At 31.0% G+C, this 24356-nt stretch overlaps 1 protein-coding gene and 1 long non-coding RNA gene across 2 annotated transcripts in view; one reads left to right on the top strand and one right to left on the bottom strand.

The window, feature by feature from the left end:
• The window catches only part of LOC142331293 (multiple coagulation factor deficiency protein 2 homolog), a 32499-nt gene extending 29020 nt beyond the window's left edge, over nucleotides 1-3479 (bottom strand). Inside the window, exon 1 of the mRNA XM_075377086.1 lies at nucleotides 3366-3479. The gene's annotated coding sequence lies outside the window, so the exon portion shown is untranslated. The remainder of the gene's footprint in view (nucleotides 1-3365) is intronic.
• Nucleotides 1-24356, top strand: part of LOC142331294 (uncharacterized) — an 81080-nt gene that overhangs the window by 16064 nt on the left and 40660 nt on the right. The gene's annotated exons all lie outside the window — the stretch shown is intronic.

Raw genomic sequence — 24356 nt, 5'->3', positions numbered from 1 at the left:
GAAATTTTTTTAAAATTTTGGCTCAAAATATGTATGTTTAAAATTTCTTATATTTTACGCAATAACCAAAGTTAAAAAGAGTAACCAAAGTGTAAATATATGCAATAGTAGTTATATGTGTAAATGTAAATGAAGATAAATCAGGAAACATTACTGAGGATGGGCTTATGCCCGAAAGCGCTCTAATGTAAAGGAAATAAAGTAAAAGAAAGGTAAGAATGTTGTTTCTTTAATTCTGTACTTGACAGATTGGCTGAAAAAAAAATTTGTTCAATATATATATATATATATATATATATATATATATATATATATATATAAAATGTAGATTTCGAGCCTCAACATTTTACATGTATAGTTTTGTGCCTCAAAAATAACCAAAAATTTAGATCATTGAACTTTAGATATGCTGTTGTAGTGTATCTGAGACGGCTGCCATGGCGCGAGTGGTATCGTCTCTTGTTTTTCATTCGGAGGCCTCGAATCAAAGGCATAGCATTTTCATTCGCTACAAAATTGCTATTTCACTTCATCCTCTGAAGCAATACCCATCGGTAGTTCCGGAGGCTAAAGAAAAAAAAAGTGTATCTGATGTGGTTGTGCATGTCAAATTTTGATGAAGTGGTCGAATCGTTCTTCAGTTACTCTCAATTGCAGGTCGACAATAGACAACATTACCTCAATTTGAGATTATTTTGACTTAGTATTTATCGGTGTATTTTTTTCATACGCGTTTATGCAGCGATTCACGATGGTGAGTAAGTTGAAACTTTTTGCGTGTATGTAAGGTCTACTGGTTAATCTAAATGTGTAGCGCGTTGCATTCTGAAAATCAGTGGGTTTCTGACTGCGAAATAGTGAGGCATCGGAAAATAAAAAAAGTCTTCTTGCGCAGAATTGTGCAAGTTTTTGTAATTCAATAAGTGTAATTGTATTATTTTCAATTGAAGATATAAAATATTTATTTTCAATTTAATTTACCGATAATACAACACAGTAAGTGAGACAAATAGACGCCCGCCAATGTATTATTTTTCTAATAAATTAATTACGTAAGAATACATGTCAACAAGTAGGTTTTTGTTACGGGAATGTATAATAGAAACTTCAGTGTAATTTGACACATAATTAAGAGTACTTATAATAACAATTTTCAATGTCACTGCGGAGTGCCATATACTGTATCTGATATAAAAGATACATTGTTTGGTCACCCTGTAATAGTAAAGTAGAAGGGGTGGATTTATTTTAGGGGAAGAACTGATGGACTAAGTAGCCCTTTTCTGTTATCCCTTTACCCTTCATGGGATTAGATGATTGACACACACACACAGGTGTGTGTGTGCGTGTGTGCGCGCGCGCGCCAGCAGCAGCAGCAGCAACCAAAATAGGAGCGAGCATTATAGTGACATTAAATACGAAATAATTTGAGTTGCAAGTGTCTAAATCCTCGTGTTAACATATGGGATAATGATACAGTACTCTGTTTTCGTCCCTTCCTTTTTCTATTATTCTGACAGAGCGTCATACATTATTTTCTAGGCTCTGTTCAGTGTACGGTGGGGGAGTGACATTTTCACCCTCCGTCCATTTGATATTCCCCACCTGCTGTAAGTACATCTCAATTTTCTGTCCCCATTCATTTTAAATATACATTACGTATATATCTGACCTGTAAGTACATGCCTTTCGTGGCCATATGGCGAGGTGTTCTCAACAAGTGGAGCCTCACACTGGTTGCTATAAAATAATCACCCTCCACCATTCGTACATCCATATAAAACATATAAATCTACGGTATTTTTTTTATACGTCTAATGAGAGTAAACATATACTCTACTCTTCACACTCTACCTACCCTAAAATTATATTCTTATATTTATTTTTACGTTTTTGTACAATCGGCGAATTATTGATTTTTTTTTTTTAACTAAGTCTAAAACCTGTGTGGAAAAAAACAGTTCGTGAAAAATAATATTTGCTTAAATTACATCTTTTTGACATAGATTCTTACTTCTATATGGCCGATGAACTCAAATCAAAAATTCTAATGCATCCCAATTGTTGTTTTAAAAAGTTTTTTTTTGTATTTATAGTGGGCTCTAATTTAGCTATCTTGGGACGAATTTAAATTTTGCCTATTTATTTAATTCTAATTATTTAAAATAAAAAAAATCCCTTTTTTTTACCGGAGGTGGATTTCACCGGTGCTAAGTAGGGGATAAAAAAGATTTCCACCTTAAAGTTAAAAATAATTTAAATTTACTCAATACGACAATGGGGTTGCATATGAAAAAAGTTTCACATGTTTAGCATACGACAAACCTCATCTTCTTACAATTCCAGCAACATTTTGGTCATCCCTTGCCGTAAGGGTTAGTTATATAAAAAATTGTTTTAGACAAACGTTTTAGGTAATGTTTAGTGAACTAACGACCACTTTAAACGGATTCGATTCTGTATCTATTAAGGGAGGTATGATTTTTTTTGTCTTCGAAACTCCATTTTTTCCACCCCCTGGGCCAACAGTTGGTGATATCAAAAAACTTTACTTCCATAAGTTTCAGGCCCGTATCCAAAGAATAGAAGGAACTTTAAACGAATTCGATATTTTACTTAATAAGAAAGTTATAGCGATATTTTGTTTTTTGGAAAAAGCCCCTCCGTTTCCACCCACATGGTCCGATTTTGTTCAATAACGAACTCGACCGAGATTTTGGGTCGTTATATTTTATGTATCAGTTTCAAAATGATTGGCGCAAAATTACGGCAGTTATTGTGTCCACAAGAAAGTGAAATATATATAGATATAAACTTATGAACTGACGGTGGTTTTGGGCTCTGGGGATGTGAAAATCGATGATATGTCGAAATTTTCCGGAAGTCTAATCATGGTACCCATTACAATATGTAGCTTTCTTATGAAATCTATCAAAAAAAAAAAGTTATCCTCACCGTGAATGTTATTTTATTTTAATTTATTCGTAGCAAGTTAAATTTGACGGAAAAAAATTACATCGGTTTAAGTATCCTGAAGGATACATATTAAGGAAATATTTCCATAAATGCCTTGTATAAACTCTCCTTTAAACGATTTTGCCGTAAGATTTCAATATTTTATTAACACAGATAAAGTCTCTGGTTTTCTGATATTAGATAAAGCATTCGATCATCAGATAGTATTTGCTTTGTGTCGGTTGACTTGCATCAATAACGAAATTTTATTTTTATTTCTAATTAATATCGCATAATTTCAAAACGATTATTTACGAATATCTTAAATTTATAGCATACATTTATTTTATTGTAGCTTAAATAAGTTTCTATACATGCATTGTTATATATAGCAATATTAATTATAATACCTGTCGTGATCGGAAACTTCCTGTGTTTAGTTATGTAATTCGGTATATATTCCATACTGTTACATCACGATAGGATACATTACGTATAGGTTATGTCAAGCACGTTTATACAAATCGCTGAGCTGGGTATCGTATGAAAATAAATCAATAAAATTAAACTTGCGCCTTCAAGCCGCTGCTTCTCGAGTCTCCTTTTAACTTAAACGTTTATCCGCTAGATAGTGCTGGAATTTGTTGATCCGTACATCTGTCAAGAAACCTCCGCCGAGTTTTTAAATACATTAAGGTTAAAGTTGTTGAAAACATACCTAGTTAAACAAATATTGTAGAATCCTTTTTAACCGAATTAAAGTGGGCGGAGCCTTTTCGGATAACCCATGAAGGCTATTGCCGTCTCTTAAAAAAGCAAAAAAAAAAAACTAAAAAAACGCGGGAGTTCAGTAAAAGCAAACGTATTTAAAGTAACTGTTAAATAGTATTTTCCAAGGTATACATATAAATGTACATACACAAAATCATCTTTTTAATACATTAAATATTTTATTTTCGTTTGAAAATAATCCATGATTTTTTCTTTAATAGTTTCTTCACAATGTTTGCGTACTCGCTATATCACGCTTTCTCTTCAAAAGTAAGACATCAGATGGTGTTGCCTCCTTAGCCTGTTCTACAAAACGTAAAGCCACTTATAAAGACAAAATGTTATTGTTGAATCTATCATGCATTATACAGTAGTAGAATTAATCGATTATTAACGTAAGAAAATACATGTAATGTAGAGGATAATTACTGTACGTACTTCCAAAGGTTTGAATCCGTATTCTGTTGTCGCTCGGTCTACATCAGTTTCAGGATTTTCGTGCTCGTGTTTCATCTGCTTCGTTTCGTTCTTTCATCACGGCCTCGAAAATTTCTTCATCAGTAGTCGATTCCACTTCCACATCGTTAGACTGTAGACGTTAATTAATTTTACTTTCTTCTATATCTTCACTTCCGGTATTTTTTTAACGATGACTTCCACGTTTTCATAATTTTCCTTTCCTTCTTCATATTCCAGCCTATCATACAATTTGTTCCACGCTTTATTTAGCGAAGTATCTGTAAATTACTTTCTTGCACGAAGTAAAGGAAGTATTGTGATTGCGAAAAATTTCGGTTTTCAGATATCATCGGAAATATCTATTTTGATCATCCCTAAATCCATTTTGACGGCGTGACGACTGTACGTTTGTATCTCGCATGACTCAAAAACGTTTAGCCGTAGGATGTTGAAATTTTGGATTTAGGATTGTTGTAACATCTAGTCGTGCATCTCCCATTTCGATTGCAATCGACTGGACCAAAAGAGTCCAAAATCCAAAAAATTAGGATTTTTTACTTTTTCTTAACTGTACCAATGTCATTGAGAGATTTTCAACGATGTATCATAAGTGGTACTTACTTTCATTGGTTCCAGAGTTGTAGCCAAATAAAACTAATTAATGAAATGTGTGGTCTTACAAGGGGAAGGCACATCGGTTCGAATTCGACTTCATTCTCTTTTCTTTTTTTTTAACTTTTTTTTAATTTAAATATATTGATTTATTGATAATTATTAACGTGTGATTGTAAAAAAAATCTTTATAATAAATAATAACAATAAAAAAAAAAAAAAATATGAAAAGATAAAGTTATTAGTGAAATAAAATTTTATGTACTTTTAAAAATGTTTATGTAATTTAATAGGCGTACAAAAACTCTTGTGGTGTCTACATCAGATCTTTTTTTATGAATACGGTAATTGAATATGTACTGATCTTTTAAATAAATATTTATTAACGATATTGTTTTACACGTACCAAAAATGTGTAATTAGTTTATAGTATTTATATCTACTAATTTGAAAAAAAATTAGTATTATAAAAAACAAAAGATTCTTTTTTATGTTTTAATTAAGTATTTTATTACACAAATTTTTATTTATATTTTAATTAGAAAATAAATTTTATATATAATGTAATATTTTATAAACGCTTATTTATTAAATTTTTCATATTGTATTACTTTTTTTTCGGAAATATTTTAAATTAATTAATTTATTAATATATATTTATTAATTTAACGAAATAAAAAATAAAAAAAAGGAATAAGTTGCGGTAAAAATAAGTATATGGAAAATTAAATTTTTTTCTTAAGGTAATTAGTACGTGATTAACTTAGGGGAGATAACGGGTTCTAAAATGTGACGGAGTCTCAGTAAGAGGTGAAAAATGTTAAAAAGCATAATTTTATGTTAATTTGTGAATGCCCTCTAAAACTATCTTTTAAGATTTTGTCGATATCGCATCAGTTTTAAAAATGAAAGGAATTTATTAATTTCTTGTTTTACAGTATTTGACTCCCTGCCTCTATTATGATTGTAATGCGTGGTCTAAAGTATAAAAGATATCAAAATTCACCTTTTAACAATATTGATGTTCGTTGTACTGTTAGTCTTTGTGGTGAAAGAGCAATTTTGTCATTTGTTGAGCTGAATTTCGCCTGCGTTTCGTTGAAATTGACAAACATATTTATGTGCGACAGTAGACAACGTGAGTTATACATTTCTTACTTATTTTATATTTAGCCGTGCATTGGATGCTTGTTATTCTTAGAAAGCTTATCCCGTTTTTATGAATATCTTATTCATATCAGGTCGCCTATTATTATTACGGTTGAGGCAGTTAACGCTGCTCATCATTACTTGATAATATGATATCGGGATTGTTATAGCGAATTTTCACAGGAAACTTATGAAAAAATTAGCTGGGATATTTGAGATAAAGAGAAAGTGTAATATATTCGCGGTCTTAGCTCATGTTCGGTAGTAGTTATTTAACATCGTTTTTCTGAATTCCTTTTCATGCATTTGTAAACATTCATTTTTCGCCGTTTGTGTTTCTTGCAAAAGGATTTTTTTTTATACCAGAGTTCCTTCCGTAGACCTAGTCATATGTGAAATAAAAAAAAAAAACATTTCAAAAATGTTAAATAATAAATTGAAAGTAACCTTTTTTTAACAGATAAAACGTGGTTGAAAATTTTGCAACAAATAGTAAAAAGGGTTGTATAACTTTTCCGGCTCTGCTCTTGATAGGTTTTATTCCAATTATGCTATAGTATTTTTAAATATTAATGATTTCATTATTCAATATTTTGAGTACAACTGTGAAAAAGTTCAAAATGTGTATTAAAAAAAATCTGATGTGGACACTACATGACTTCCTTGTACGCATATTAAATTACATATTATCAGAGGTTAATAATTATTAATAAATCGATTCTAAAAAAGTTAAAAAAAAGGTAATGAAGTCGGATTCGAATCGATGTGCCTTCCCCTTGTACGATCCAAATATTTTATTAATTAAAATTTTATTTGGCTATAACTCTGGAACCGTAAAAATAAGTACGACTTATGTATGATATCGTTGAAAATCTTTCATTAAAAGCGGATTACCTTTGTTAAGAAAAAGTCCAAAATCCAATGGTTTTTTTTTTGATTTTGGGCTTTTTTGGATACTTTTGGTTCAGTCGACTGTAATTAAAAGGGGATATGCACAAATAGATGTTACAGCAATCTTAAGTCCAAAATTTCAACATTCTACGGCTAATCGTTTTTGAGTTATACGCGAGTACATACGTTCGCTCAGACGTTATGCCGAAACTAGTCAAAATGGATTCAGGGATGATCAAAATTTATATTACCGTTGATATCTAAAAACCGATTTTTTTTGCAATCACAATACTTCCTTTACTTTGTACAAAGAAGTAAAAATTCGATTTGATTTCCTTGTTAAAATGAAGTTTTTCCCTTTAAAATTATGCAGTATTAAATATATAATTGAAATAATTTTTGACCCCATTGTTCAAATAACGTTTTCATAAAAATTATATCTCGGTATAAAATTGTAAAAAAAAAAAATCAACATTTTTAGTAAAAAGATTTGGTTCTCATTTATCTGATCACACCTTGTTCGACTGCTACCTCGCGTAATGGAGCCCATAACTTAAAAAACAGATAAGAGTATAAAAGAGTATGAAAGAATTAAAAAAAACTTAATTATACAAAATTAAACTGTTAGTTAAGTCCCGTGAAACCTCGTTTAAAAAAAAAAAAAAACTTTTTATGTATTTTGCAATTTGTATTAGATACAGTTAAATTTTAAAAATTGAACATTAAAAATGAAAAAAAAAATTAAATTGGGATGTCATTCAGTCCCCTGCTTTTTGGGCTTAAAAATTAATTTTTTAAATTAATCATTTACTTCACTAAGTCGACACTATTCGATGTAATGTTATTCAACAAGGCTAAAAAAAAATTATTGTTTACTAAACAAAATATTGATCCATGATGCCTCTTTGTTCGATGTATTCAAAAATCAGACCAAAGCTGGGTATAGCTAAATATTTGTGCTGAATTTTATCTTTTTTGTAAACCAGTTTTTGATATATAAGAAGAAACTGTTTAGAATTAATTTCGAATATTCTCAATCTGCAAATAAGATTGACTTAAAATTTTGGAATTTTAAATAACTCATTACTTTCATCATACTAAGATCAATTTTCAAAACCATTATACAAAAAGTAAAAAAAATTAGAAATCGCAAAACCATCCCTCCTCTTATTTAATTTTGTCCAAAATTTGATGTTATCAATATACCATATATAGAAAAAGAATGTACATAAAACCAGTTCGGAGATATTAATCAAAATGTAGGACAACACACGTACATAAACTTCTGGAAATTTCTATAATTTTTTTGTTTTTTTGGACTAAGGAGTTTTTTAAAGCAGATATTTGCAAAACCCTCATATGTAAAAATTTTGGATAATAGCTACACTTCTCGTTAAAGGCCGTGGTGCTAGAGTTGTAAAAAGGAACGTGAAAAATCAATCGGTTCAAAAACAATTATATAATAAGAAAAAATAAATTCTGTTTCTGTAAATTTAGTTAATTTCTTTACCTTAAAATATTTTTGTATTTGTCTGTTAACAGTTCACCCAAAATTTTAAATAAATGTAACATATACACGTAAAATATTTAAAACAAAATAAAAGAACTGATAACGCAGTAGTAGGACGTTCCCGTCACGCGGCTAAAGCTGCATTCGTCAGTGTCGGGAAAGTCCTACAGCTGACTGTTGTTTCTGATGCACGGCTTACACACTCATAGACACACAACTTAATTAAAAATATTTATAGTTTTATTTAAACATAATATTGTTGCGTTTATGTAATTCAATGATTCTAACTCAAACGCGTGCGCATACCGTATTCAATTCACGCAGGTTTGACGGTACTGGCGGCGACGGTCGACATTAACTAAACTAATGTAATTTCACAACTTATACAACAAATTTTGCTTGTACGGTCGGCAGACTGGTTAGTCGCGAGGCTTAACTACGCACCAGATGGATACCGAGTCGGTCGGATATCAAGTTCGGGACCCAGCCAGACCGAGTTACTTTTTAACACTTTAAATATTATTCATTTAATTCTACCGCTTACCTTTATCGTCACGAAATAGTAGAGGACTAATCAGCGTTTTTTTGGGGTGGGGATGCGATTTTTCAAAAGTTTTTTTTTTTGCAATTATGACCATAAACAGGCGAAATATCGAGATACTGAGGGTGACCTTGCTTTACATTACCATCCCCTTGATCTTTTAAGTTGGAAATTTAATGGCATCAGTGCCCTCATATATGGAAGTAATCTGACCAAGTTTGGTAAAAATCGGTCCTGCAGTTCCGGAGATGTAAGGTGATTAAAACAACACCGCGCGCACGTAAAAACGAACATTAACATCCGAAAAATTTTCATCCGGTTTTTTGGGTTCCTTAGGTGTCAAAACGTCAAGATCCGGTGAAAACTGCCTAATGCCCAAATTGGACCGATAGCATTATTTTCCCTTCTAGAGCTATAGCGCCATCTAGACGGGAAAGTAAAAATAATAAATAAGTTTTATTTTCCTGCTTGCGTAGCTTTAGAGCTATCCTGCAAGAAGGAAAGTATGGTCAATTAATCAAAAAATAGGGTATGAGTTTTTTTTGCATTTCTCAACGTTTCATGACCCAGGTATCCCGCAAAAAAAGTGAGGGGTAATGTTTGTACGTACGTATGTACATGTTTAAAGCTTAATAAATTTTTACTGGATAAAAAGATTTTTATTAAATTTTGTGCCGAGACTCGTGTATATGGGCCAATTTGTTGGTAAAGGCTTGGGGTCCATATCTCCAGAGCTTGGGGTAGATACGTTTCTTTGGGTAGATACGTTACTTTGGGGTAGATACGTTTCAACTTTCTCAAAATTTTGTCAACGTAACTCTATTTTATATTAAGTTCAGTATATCCGTACATGCTTATTTTACCATTTTAAAAAAACTTTTCCCCCAATTCTACCTTCCCCAAAAATTGAAAAAAAAAAAATTTTATTCGTTTTTTATTTTTTAACTTAATTTTTTTAGTAATGAAATGTAGTAGAAATAACAAAGATGGACCACTGAATGTGAAAATAGGAGGAGAAAAGATTATGGAGGTAGAAGAATTTTGTTATTTGGGAAGTGAATTACTAAAGATGGACGAAGCAGGAGCGATATAAAATGCCGAATAGCACAAGCGAAACGAGCTTTCAGTCAGAAATATAATTTGTTTACATCAAAAATTAATTTAAATGTCAGGAAAAGATTTTTGAAAGCGTATGTTTGGAGTGTCGCTTTACATGGAAGTGAAACTTGGACGATCGGAGTACCTGAGAAGAAAAGATTAGAAGCTTTTGAAATGTGGTGCTATAGGAGAATGTTAAAAATCAGACGGGTGGATAAAGTGACAAATGAAGAGGTATTGCGGCAAATAGATGAAGAAAGAAGCATTTGGAAAAATATAGTTCAAAGAAGAGACACGACTTATAGGCCACATACTAAGGCATTCTGGAATAGTCGCTTTAATATTGGAAGGACAGGTAGAAGGAAAAAATTGTGTAAGCAGGCCACGTTTGGAATATGTAAAACAAATTGTTAGGAATGTAGGATGTAGAGGGTATACTGAAATGAAACGACTAGCACTAGATAGGGAATCTTGGAGAGCTGCATCAAACCAGTCAAATCACTGAAGACAAAAAAAAAAATTTATACCTTCCTAAGCATAGAAATACTGCATATAAGCTAAAAAATACTTTCGGGGTAAATTTGGGTGTACGGGAGTCGATGAAAATAAAAAATATCGATTTTTCAAACTTTTTAAAATGTTTCATGTGTCATTATTTCTCCCCTGTTTAAGAATAAATAAACCATATCAGTAAAATATAAGAAAAATATAAGAAAATTTGTTTATATAGAAAATCTTTAGAAAATGTTACGTATTTTGTTTTGCAATCATCCTTTCATACTTTTCACAATGGGATCTAATTTTTTGTTGCTTAGACTTCAGGCATATACCATGTCTTAACCGTTCTGAGGATCTGTTCAGAACATGATATCGTTATCCTATCGATGCTCAAACGGATAAAAATCTGTGAACTCATATATTTCTTTACCTTTGATCGGTTTAGTCATTCGTATTATTAACAATAATTTTTATCATGTCTTCATTTAATTTAGTAGTTGATGACCTCATTTCATTACCTTTCTTCCGTGTCAGCCAGCTGTTAACGATAAGATATAGTCACCACCACGCTAAAATAATGAACGTGAAAAATCACATTTTTCAGTTTTGTCATTCTACTAACTACTAATCTGAACGTCCTGCATCTTGTAGTAAATTATCCAATTGGAATCTTTTTTAGCAAGGCTAGTTTAAATCTTATCACTTTTTCGAATATGTCTATTTTGTGGAATTAATAATGTATGACTACGAATAAATTATTCGATACTCTACACTATTAAAAAAATCCCCTCGATGCAATCTTTACACTGAATTTTAACGAATAACTCACATTCGTGAATTTACAGTACTTATTTTACATTCTTCTTGTATGTAAGTATTTACGAAGTCACGAATATGCCACAAACATTTTTTTCAAAGATTCGTGTTGTGGTTCGTTTTAAACTTACGACTGTAATATTTCGATAGTTCAAAATACAACAGTATTAATAAATACTTCTCTTTTCACAAGTCTCCATCTGATTCTATTTCGGAAGAAGGGAGACAAAAAATATACAAACATTTCCACCCATTAGAGACTGTACAAACCCAGCGTGAGTTTTACATTCGTCATATTGAAGTAGATAAGCCGAAAGAAAAGTTGTTACAGGTAATTCTAGAAAATCATTGACTAAGAAAAAGACTCTTTTCTGTATCAAAATGAAAAATATACCGTCTGCTGGGAATTCTTTTTGAACACATTGGGGATCAGTGAAAGAGTAAAAGGGACATTTAAAAATTTGTCTCATGCAGGAGTTTTTAAGCGTGATAAAAGGGGGCACAAACCTCTCTTGTGTAGTAATGCTGTAAATTTGATTAAAGAACACATTCTTTCTTTTCCAACCCCATAATCTCACTATTGTCGGCTAAAAGCGAATTTATCTATCTAGATGCATAGCTTAAAATAAAATAAGATTGATGTGTAATATATACGAGGTGTGATCAAAAAATACGGTGAATATTTTTTTATTAAAAAAAGTAATAAGGTTACATAGAATTCGATTTAATCTCCTTCAAAGTACTGTCCTTGGCTATCAATGCACTTATCCCAACGTTGACTCCATGACTGGAGGCATTTCTGGAAGGCGTCTTTCGGAGGGGCTTTCAGCTGCTCGGTCGTGGCCCTCTCAATGTCAGCAATGGTGTCAAAATGTTTTACTTTAAGCACAGTTTTAATTTTTTGGAAGAGCCAAAAGTCGCATGGTGCTAAATCCGGGGAGTATGGCAGATGTGGACAGACAGGAACACTTTTTTCGGCCAAAAATGAGAAGCGAGGTGTGACACGGCGCGTTGTCGTGGTGAAGAAGGAAGCTGTTCGTCCATTTTTCTGGTCGCTTTCTTCGTACGTCGTTTCGCAAACGTTGCAGTACACCCTTATAAAATTCAGAGTTTACAGTTGTTCCCCTTGAAACGAACTCTGGACCATTGTTTCCACTTTTGCACATTTTCAACTGTTTTTGAGGTTACTGGACGTCCCGCACGCTGCTCGTCTTCAACAGACTCATTTCCGTTTTTAAATCGGTCATACCGCTTGTACACAGTCTTCAAAGTTATCACATTATCGCCGTACACCGATTCTAACATTTCGTGAGCTTCTTTGGCACTCTTTTGCAACTTAAAACAAAACTTAATGCGTTGTTCAAAATCCATGTTGCGCGACGGACACGATAAACACAACCTCACTCTAGCGGCTCTGGCAGCTGACTGGCAAGCTCGAACGTGTTACAACTTGTCCCTGTCTGTCTCAGTTGATCACGCTATTGGACAAATTACAGCATATGGATGTAGCGTCGGCAGTTGCCGCTATAAAAATTCATTCACCGTATTTTTTTATCACACCTCGTATGCAGATAAATGTAAGGAAAAAGGGAGAAAGGGTTTGTCGTTTGACACTTACCGTAAATGTTTCAGAACATACAAACTCAAATTTCGTAAGCCTAAACAATATTTACACAAAACATGTTTAAAATTCAGTGAGAGCAGCGAGTCTGAAAAAAAAAGAACACATAAAACGTACGAAGAGCATATAAATAGAAAAGAAGCTGACAGGAATCGAAGGAATGAAGACAAGGCAGCGGCAACAGAAAAAATAGTGATTTTCTGGCATTCAATTTTGACCTTCAGGCTGTCTTGTACTCACCAAACGGTGCTGCTGTGCCATTCATTTGTGTTCGAAAGCTGGAAGTCTACAATTTAACGATTTCCAATTTAGGAAAAGCGGACTTCCACTGTTACATTTGGGATGAAACTGAAGGGAATCGAGGCAGTAACTATATTTTTTCAAGTTTTTCAAATATACGAGTACAATGTCGAAACCTGATATTGTCCATGTCAGAATGATGTCCAACATTTGTGCTAGTCTAGATAAGAATTACAATTTTAGTGCAATGTGCAGGTGCATGTTCCTACATGCTGTAAACACCCACAAAAAACTACAAATTATAGACCATGTTTATTTTGAACACGGACACGGTCAAATGGAGTGCGACTCGACCCACTTTAAAATAGAAATAAGAGTGAAGCATGTACCCGTTTATATTCGAGAAGATTGGGTACAGATAATGAAATTGGCTCGAGCAAATCCTCGTCCGTTTACTGTTACTAAATTATTACAAGATGATTTCTTTAAATTTAATCCTACAAATTTCCGAATAACCTATCAACAAAAAAAAGGTGAAGATGAGAACAAAAAAAAAAATAACTTTCTACATCCCTTTTTTATTTTTATAAAAAATGTTAACCTATCTGTTTTCAGCATGTTATTTCGATGTTTATACTATGAATGTAAATTAGGTACATTTCATAAAAAAGTTATTTATTGTAATGGGTACGATGATTCTACTTCCGGAAAATGGCGATATATCTTCGCGTTTCACATCCCTCAGGCTCCAAAACCACCTTTAGCTCAAAAGTTTATCTATATATATTTCACTTTCTTGTGGACAAGAATAACTGCCGTAATTTTGAGCCAGTCACTTTCAAATTGATACATAAAATATATCGACCCAAAATCTCGGTCGAGTTCGTTAATGGGTAAAATCGGACCATGGAGGTGGAAATGAGGCTTTTTCGAAAAAAACAAAATATCGCTACAAATCTCTTATTAAGTAAAATATCGAGTTTGTTTAAAGTTCCTACTATTCTTTGGATAAGGGCGTAAAACTTAACTAAGTAAAGTTTTTTAGTATCACCAACCATTGGCCCAGGGTAAAGAATAATGGGGTTTCGAAGAAAAAAAATCAAATCTCCCGTGTTAGGCATAGTATTGAGTCGATTTAAAATGGTCGTTAGTCCTGTAAAAATTACCTAAAACTTTTGTCTGAAACAATTTTTGATACGACCAACCCTTACGGCAAGGGATGACCAAAATATTTCTGGAATTGTAAGAAGATGGAGCTTCTCGTATGCTAAACACGTAAAACTTTTTTCACATGCAACCATTGTCGTATTGAGTAAATTTGAAATTTTTCTTAACTTTAAAGTGGAAATCATTTTTATCCCCTACTTAGCACCAATGAAATTTACCTCCGTCTTCCGACGTGCCGAAAGGGATTTTTTTTTATTGTATATTTCCTTTTGATATTTTTCATAACCGTTAGGTTATCGTTTTACGTCACTGTTTAAAGTGAAGGTAACGTTAATGCATTATAGTCGACTGATGACGGGAGGGGCGCAGCCTCTATCACTTTTTACGTAATGGAATCTCTGATTCCATTCTTAAATGTTAAAAACTTTTTTTTCGAATGTGTCGAGAAGTAAAAGAAATTAAATCGAAACAATTTCAAGATCTAACTCCACCCAGAGGGCGCAAGGTTAAAAAAACCGTTTGTTAATTCAGACTGTTAGATTGGTTTTCTAACTTAAAAGGAAATTTCGTAGTGAAAAAAAAAATCGATAAATCGATAATGATTTTTTTTTATTTTAATTACGCGAAATTGATGAAGAAATTCACAAATTATAGGTGCAAACATCCCTGAACAATAATCCCGCACAGATGTTTTTCGCATAAAAGAAAGCTTCCAGTGAAAAATAGTGAGTAACCTTTCTTTAAAATTTTTTTGTGTCGGTTTTGTTCCACAAATAATGTTATTTAGGCTTAAATAAACACCCAAATCACGGATTGCCGAATGACGGTACACCACGTACTTGTGGAATGTGTCTGTTATGCGGCATTGCTTCGAAAATTTAAATTTGGATCTAACATTAGAAATATCTTAGAAAACAATGAGACGATGTTATCAAATGTTGTACGTTTAGTAAGGTCCGTCCGTTTATATTCAAATATTTAAGTATTCATTAGCTGCTTTCAGCTATTTATACCAGTTGGCGCACGGCAGATGGTAAATCTGTTGTTTTAATTTTTATTAATGTAATATTTCATTATGGTTTTATTTCGCTTTTACCATACGACATAGGCGTTTTCCATTTATGCTGTGTGTTTAAATTACTAGGTTTTAGTTTTTTATTTAATTTTTAATTGTTACTGTTTATTATTTATTTATTACTATATAGTTATTTATACGACATAGATGAAGTCCTACGCAAGAACTATCGCATGAAAATAAACAAGAAGAAAACAAAAGTAATGAAATGTAGTAGAAATAACACAGATGGACCACTAAATGTGAAAATAGGAGGAGAAAAGATTATGGAGGTAGAAGAATTTTGTTATTTGGGAAGTAGAATTACTAAAGATGGACGAAGCAGGAGCGATATAAAATGCCGAATAGCACAAGCGAAACGAGCCTTCAGTAAGAAATATAATTTGTTTACATCAAAAATTAATTTAAATGTCAGGAAAAGATTTTTGAAAGTGTATGTTTGGAGTGTCGCTTTATATGGAAGTGAAACTTGGACGATCGGAGTATCTGAGAAGAAAAGATTAAAAGCTTTTGAAATAGGGTGCTATAGGAGAATGTTAAAAATCAGATGGGTGGATAAAGTGACAAATGAAGAGGTATTGCGACAAATAGATGAAGAAAGAAGCATTTGGAAAAATATAGTTAAAAGAAGAGACAGACTTATAGGCCACATACTAAGGCATCCTGGAATAGTCGCTTTAATATTGGAAGGACAGGTAAAAGGGAAAAATTGTGTAGGCAGGCCACGTTTGGAATATGTAAAACAAATTGTTAGCGATGTAGGATGTAGAGAGGGTATACTGAAATGAAACGACTAGCACTAGATAGGGAATCTTGGAGAGCTGCATCAAACCAGTCAAATGACTGAACACAAAAAAAAAATAAATATCTTGTTCAGGCACTGATAACGATACTTTGATGTTCGCCCATTAGAAAAAAAAGCTAACCAAAAATATTATAAAATCGGAAAATCACAAAATTTCCGCTGGTGTAATTCCATTGGTTGCCAGTCAGTATTTTATTAATTCATACTTATTTGTGTTTTTGTCAATTTTTTTTTTGATTTTTCTCAGTGGAAGTATTTAACCTTTTGAAAGAATTTCTCCTAATTTTTACATTTTTTTGTTAATTCCTGTGCTAATTTGAAAATTTATTACTTTTTTCAACTTGCAGTATCGAGATAATTTAATATCTATATTGTAATAATCAGGTCAACCATTTTAAAATTATAAGGCTAACTCCTCCCGTACATTCTTACTCTATTTTCATATTATGTCAAGGTTCGTGATCGGGTAAAAAAACATTTCTATTCTTCAAAGGCTTTGTTTATTTATCTAAGCTTTACTTATTGTTTTTATTATTTACATGTCAAACGAAAAATATCCTTAGAAATTTATATAATAAAGTTTTGTTAAACTATTAAAGAATTAGGAAAATTAGCACAAACTTAGTCTTCCTACATTACATGACATCACTATAAATTTGCAAATCCTTATACCTTACAAATCCTCATACGACAATATTTTAAGCTAGTTTAACATATCAGGTGTTCTAAAAAATCAGATAGCTTTAATATGTATGAAAATTATGAAAGAGAAACTTTAGTTCAGAATGACGATATGCTTATAGGCTCTTATTTCTTCGTCATCATATAGAAAAAAAGTGATGTGGACACCACATGACTTCCTTGTACGTCTATTAAATTACATATATATATACTTTTGCTGCACTTCATCTAAACTTATTTCATTTGATAGTGAAATACGATCCTCCAATTATTTAATAAAAGTGGACAGTAACACAATTGCTAAAATATTAGTTTTTATTAACATCAAATATTTATACGATTATTAATTCACCAATCTTACCTGAAATATTAGGTTAGAGTAAAAGTCCCTTGATTACTGTATAATAAATTGTTTACCAAATAATCCAAAAACTATAATACTACACCGTAAGGTCAAAATTAATATTTGTAACAGGAGTTCACTAAACGGAATAGTTTAATTATTATTTATTAAACACATCAGAAATCGCGTGCATATTATGCACAGGGGAAAAAAATTTCAACTATCACTTTAAATTCAATACAATTCAAAAATGTATTTTATTTTCCGGTTAAATAATTAAACAAAATGATTTTTCCAAAAATAGATATACAATTTTTATAAGATTTTGCTATGAAAAACCAAAAATATACGATTCTAAATTATAATTTTAAATTAATATTAAATAATCAAGAGTTTTCTCCAAATATGTTACATATACACGTATGTAATGCCTATTAAATTACATTTACACATTTTTAATAGTATATAAAGTGTTTTTTCACTAATAATTATTTTTATTTCTTTTTATTATCGTTGAATTATTATTATTTATTGTAAATTTGTTTTTAGTTTTTAACTATCATGGGTTAATAATAATTATTAAATCAATATATTTAAATTTAAAAAAAAAAGTTAATGTGACTACATTAACTTTTTTTAAATAATTTGGTTAATCGGTTAATCAGACTACATCACAAAATAATGTGATGTAGTCTGATTTGAATCGATGTGCCTTCCCTTTAAGATCCAAATATTTTATTAATTAATATTTAATTTTAATTTCGATTGCAATCAAAAAGGAAGGTGCACAATTAGATGTTACAAAGGTGCTAAATCCAAAACTTCAACATCCTACGGCTAATCGTTTTTGACTTATGCGAGATACATACGTACGTACACGTCACGCCGAAACTATTCAAAAAGGATTCATGCATGTCAAAATGGATATTTCCGTTGAAATCTGAAAACCGAAATGTTTTGCGATCACAATACTTCCTTTACTTCGTACAAGGAAGTAAAAATATAGGACCTAACCTAAATAATTGAGGGGAAAAGATAGTCTGGGATTAAAGTTATACAATTATCCCTATAAGTTTCCAGACAGGAAAAATAAACATTTTTTTATGAAAATCAAGATGTATCAGGAAAATATAAAAACGTCTCAAGAAATGTAACATCAACGCCACGTGATCAGCATAGCTGGAGTTATGCTTGTATGGTGTTGGTGTTACGTTCCTTGTGATGATTTATGTTTTCCTGGTACATTATAGCCTACATAAAAAATGATTATTTTTCGTGTCTGGAAATGTAAGGTGTTCTTCAGCAGTGGAGGACACGCATCGAAATGAGTTTTCAAAAAAAAAAGTTTGCTATGTAGAGAATATCATTTAAATAAAAATTATTTCCATAAAAAAATGTTTTTTTTTTCTATGTATGGAAATTTATAGGTCACTTGTATAGTAGATGTTTCGTTGGTGATACTGTTATTTTGGCCGAAATTAAATAGGAGTTATAAAAAGTGCCGTATGATGTAAATTCACTTCTAGCATGAGAGAATTCGATTTGAAAGTAGAAAGAAATAAAACAAATGTATTGAAATACGATAGAAAAGAGAATAGCGAATAGTAAATGCTAATAAACGAGAATACGATACATGAAAAACGGCAGCCTATTTTTTTTATTTATTTTATTGTTAAGATTAGAACGGTATTGACAGTCTAAAGATATCGGAACAGTGTTGCCACAACGTGTAATGCGCTTTTGTTTCTTCCGATAATATTCCTTTTGCTGTTCGGTTGACGTAGATATAATATTCACGTTCTACGGACTTACAGTAGCAAGTTTATCTATTTAAACTGTACAAATTTAATTTTAAAACCTGATAAATTATTATATTCTTACCTGATAAATAAACAAATATCTTATGGAATTCTACAATGGGAGTAACAACATAATTGTTCTCGTTTCATCTTTAATAAGTAATGCGAATGTTTTAAGTAAATCTAATAAAAAAATTACCGAGTACGATAGGCGTAACTAAATAATAACGAACTAATATCACAAATTTTGTTGTAAAAAAAAAAAAATCAACAGAAATAAAACAACAGTTTGATTTATTATTACTTACAAATCGTTAACTTTTTTGTATCGTTTAATTATCTCGATGACTGTGTATGTTTTACTAGGTAGAATTCTGTGTAGAGATTTAAATTTAATTATTTATCAGAAGATGTGTAGAATTCATTATAATTCAGTAGCAATAAGACGCGAAAATTATAAGATTGCTCATCGAATGAATTCTAATGTAATATTGGTTAACAAGATGATAAAGGACAGATAAAGTATAGAAAATACAAAAAAGGTTTACTGACATAAGCTTCTATTAAAAAACCCGTGCTTAAGACAGATTTAAGAGTAAAAGATGAAAAATCTTTAAAACGTTTGTGAAAATTGTAGCGCTTTTCGAAAATGTTAACCTCAGAAAAGCAAAGAAAATAATGGTTTATGAATCTTGTCGTTATAAAATATTGTTGAACTTTAAGTAGTTTTATCGAACAATATTTGAAATGAAGACTTTTTTTAAGGCTTACTGGAGAAGATATCTTCGGCATAAGGTAGAAAGAAAAAAAAGTAGGTCTAGATCAAACCGATCAAACGGCTGATAATATTAAAAAAGATTAATGTAAACATTTGATTAGATCGAGGAGCAATTAGTCTTTTGTTATTAAAATAAATGAATGAAAAGGATTATATATTTTTGCTCGATTATAATGAAATTCTTATTCTTGAGATACGGATATTAAAGCGAAAACGACATATTTGGAAAAAAAAAACTTTTGATGTAAGATCAGGAATGTACGCGTTTGTTTGAAAATAGAGTGAAAAGAAAATGAAAGATTAAGGACAGTTTGGTAGGAAAGGGGCTTAAGAGTAAGAAGAAGTAATCATCCAGTCAGGGATAAAATTAATGAAGACTCGAAAATCAAGGATAACAATTTGTGTAACTGGTAAGAAGATCCCGGAGCGCATACAATATTATGATGATAGTGTAGCCGTTTGTATATAAGATGGAATAAGTAGAAAGATGGTGGAAATGTATTAGTGTGCGATCAACTTGGTGAAAGGGGAACAGAAGAGGGAAAAAGATCGGGGATGATGAAAGTAGGTGTGTGTGTGTGTGTGTTTTGTGTAAGGGGAAGAGAGAGAGAGAACGAGAAAGAAATTCGCTCTTTTAATGGTGGAGATAGTCTAGCAGCGATATAGGAGTGGGGTGTAGAGAGAGTCTGGCGGTTATAGGATGAAAGCCAAGTAAGAAGGAGGCAGGAGACAAAGAAGAGGAGGGGTCGGATTGTCAGCCAGTGCTTCTTCGGTTTCGTTGTCTTTAGGCGTTATTGGATAATGGGATGGGTTTGCGGGAAAACCAGTTGCTCGCTGAGCCGCCGTTACCATGGCGACTTGAGCAACATCATATCCGACGAGAGACTATTGATTCAATAGTAGACGTATAGAATAGAAGGCGGCGGTATGTTTCTATCTCTTTCTCTCTCTGTTTGTCGTTAACAACGATAACTTAAACGTACAACAAACAACTACAGAATTATTGTATTTAGATATTTATAAACGAACCGATATTAAATAAATATCAAATTTATTTCTCTTAATTGATTTTAAATTACTTTAACTAGAAGTATTAACCGCGTCGTTTCTTTTGACGATAATTTTACAAAATATGAATTCCGATTGAAGAGAGTCGGTTTTCCTTTTATAAAACCATCTCGTTAAAATTCTTTCGGTTATCGTTTGTAATAGGCCTAATTATAAAAATAAATATTAAATCTTTTTACGTTTCCCGATTATTGATTTTTATAATTCGGTAAAATATATTGCGTAGAATATAACTACCGTTGCCTATCGAATCGTGTTTTATTTTCCCGACTTTTTAAAAATATTTTCTAATGGATAATCGGACTAGTATTAATAATAACCTTAATTTTTTTGCAAAAAATTCCAGAATAAATCCTTTCATTTATGTTTTGTTTTGTTTCGTCATCAGTAAAATTCGATTTTTTAAAACGTTTATTTGATTTTTATTGGACATTCTTACATGATTATTTTTAAAATTAAATTCTCTACAAATAAATTTTACGGATTTATTAGTCATTTAACAAAGTTATTGTATTGAAACCTAAATAAAAGTGTTATCAGACAACAATATTTTCAGTTTTACTACAGATGAAAACCACTGGAAATACATTTCTGAAACCTATTTTATTATATTCTTCAGGTCTAAAACCATAGGAAACCATTAATTTCGCCTCTCAATTAACGTCCTAAAAATTTCAGTTCAACGTCATTTCATAGGAAGAGTTGAATTTCAGGCGTAATTTTTAGCTAGTCGTAATGCTTCCATCGAAGCATTTCCAGACCTACGTTTATATTAACATTTTTTCTTTATTTTCATGAGAGGAATACACATGTGAAGTATGTAGTTTCCTCGTGGAACACTGTATAGATATATGGAGGTGATTTAAAAGTAAAGGGAAATAATCTGGAAACTGATTCTAGAGCTTCAAATATGAATAAAATGTTCATACAAACATATGTCCGAAAATCCTTTGTTATCGAGTTAACGGTTAGCGAAAAATTTCACGCGGATTTCAGTTCCCCTGGTGAAATTTCAGTATATTAGGGGTAAACCTGATGGTGTATTATGTTTTTTGACCTAAAAAATCGAATAAAACAGGTCCCAGGTTCAATTTCATGATATCCAACGTAGAACAGAAAGATTCGGTGACGAAATCATATTTTTTTTTTTAGATTTGTAGTACTATAACTTTGTTAAATTACTAATAAATGAGTAAATTTTATTATCAAAACTTTGAAAAATATTGTATTCTGAAAAAATTGATGTAATAAAGTCTATGAAAACCAAAAAAAAAAATTTTTTATTAATAACAAATTTAACAAAAAAATCTTATGAATTTGTACAAATTAAAAACACCTGTTATTTAGTATAATAAATTTAGACCTTTGAAAAACTAAAATAATTTTAATTTACTTTTAAAAAATACTGACTGTGGTTTATACTCTAATAATTTATTACACGTCTGCTCAAAAAGGAGTGTTATGTATTTTGGGTGTATATATGTATGTTTGTTACACCGTAGCAGTTCAACGGCTGAACTGATTTAAATGTATGATCCTACGTTGGAATCCTTACGTTACCAGGAGTGTCAACGCCTGTGTGTATATGTATATATATATACATAGTTAAATAAATTAAAAAAAAATTAAATACAAAATTATACTATGTACAAACTTGTCATCCGCACTCTGTTCAGTTAACCTATAGTTGTAATTACCCCATATTAAAGAGCAATAATGTTCTTTTTGGCAGTTGTGTTTTTTAATATTTATGTCTTACAGTACTGTTTTATTTTTTAATTAAAAGAAAAACTGGTATCTTAAGCAAACTGGATCGATTGTAATCGATAATTTTTTTGATACCTTTTTTATTCGTGTCAGAATAATATGTATATAATTTGATCATTTCTCTAGGATTAATCGTCATTGTTATAATTGTTTAATCGGAACTGATTTATTAGGAAAATTTACTGTGAAATAGGTAGATAACAAATTTTGAATATTTTATGGTAAAACGTTTTTTGGGATTTGGAATCGGGATGTTTCATCACCCTCTTCATAAATCGTCTTTTTGACATTTTTTTGTTTTGCAAATTAAACATTTGATGATAAAACAAAGTTAAAACGTATTATATAAAAAATAATTTTATTTTTAAAAACGTTTTAAGTTTTCAATGAATTTTTATTTTTCCAGTTGTTAAAGGATGTTTAGTAATAACGATTTATTAAAGTACAATAAAAAAAAAAAAATGAATTTTGTTAGATTTGATATATTCCATTGATTCCTGAAAAATAATATCCACCTCTAACAAAACTGAATTCCTGGATCTCAATAGTATATGTCGGCTTACAAGAAAGGAACTTAATGCTAACCTCTCACGTTGCCATTTTTATTAAATTATTGAATCCTTTAAAAAAACTCTTCGCAGTAATTTATCTAAAATAAAATTAAAAAAATTTCTTTTATGGAATCAATATTATTACTCTGTCGATGAACCTATAAGTAATACTAATTAAAAAATTATAAAAATACCTGAATTTTCTGGATCTTCATTTAGTATGTTTATAGACATGAACTTAAAATTTTTAGTTATTTTATATCAGATACTTTAATGTTATTTTATATGTTCATATTTTAAATAACTAATAAGGACCTAAATCATCATATATTTTGTATTTTATAATTAATTTTATATTTTGTGATGCCACTTTGATCAAGCTTTTACCGTGGTTTTCATTGATTGATCCAGGAAAATTCTGGGACAGTTTTTTTAATCTACGTAGTTGTATATTTCTAAAAGATCTATATAATTTATTATTATTTATCGGTTATAATAAAAAAAAAATATTTTATTTTTATAGAAAGAAAATATTTTGTGATAGATTTCTCTGCGTAAATGGCAGAATGGAAAAATACAATCATTAAAATAAGTAAATTTATATAATAATAAATACGAGTAAAGGAAAATTAATTAAAAATTATAAGATTAAACTTTAAAATCGACAAAGGAATCATTTAAATCCTCACCGAGTTAGGAATAAGAGCGAGGGGAAAAGCCCGTGATTATTTTTTTTATCGGTGTTTCAATGTTACAAATTTTCAAGGATAAGGTGGTCTGTTATTAAGAACAAACGCCCGTAATCTGGAATGAATTTTTATCTTTGTCAAACGACGAGTACGGACAAGTCGTGTTTACTTTTATTTGTATTTTTTTTTTTACATTTTTTTTATTTTGCTTCTGGAAGCATTGTAAGGTGTTACTTTAGAGGATGAATGAGGTTGATATGTATGAATGTAAATTAAGTGTAGTCTTGTACAGTCTCGGATCAACCGTTCCTGAGATGTGTGGTTGATTGAAACCCAACCACCAAAGCACACCGGTATCCACGATATAGATTCAAATCCGAAGTCGTGTCTATTTGTTGAATTGTAATTATGAAATTTTGTTGGAGTGAAATGGAAGTTAATTTGACTCTAATTTTCCATCAAATATCCAGAG

This window comes from Lycorma delicatula, chromosome 10 (assembly GCF_047948215.1).
Source record: "Lycorma delicatula isolate Av1 chromosome 10, ASM4794821v1, whole genome shotgun sequence".
NCBI classification, from domain to species: Eukaryota; Metazoa; Arthropoda; class Insecta; order Hemiptera; family Fulgoridae; genus Lycorma; species Lycorma delicatula.
This window is presented reverse-complemented; position numbering and strand designations above follow the sequence as displayed.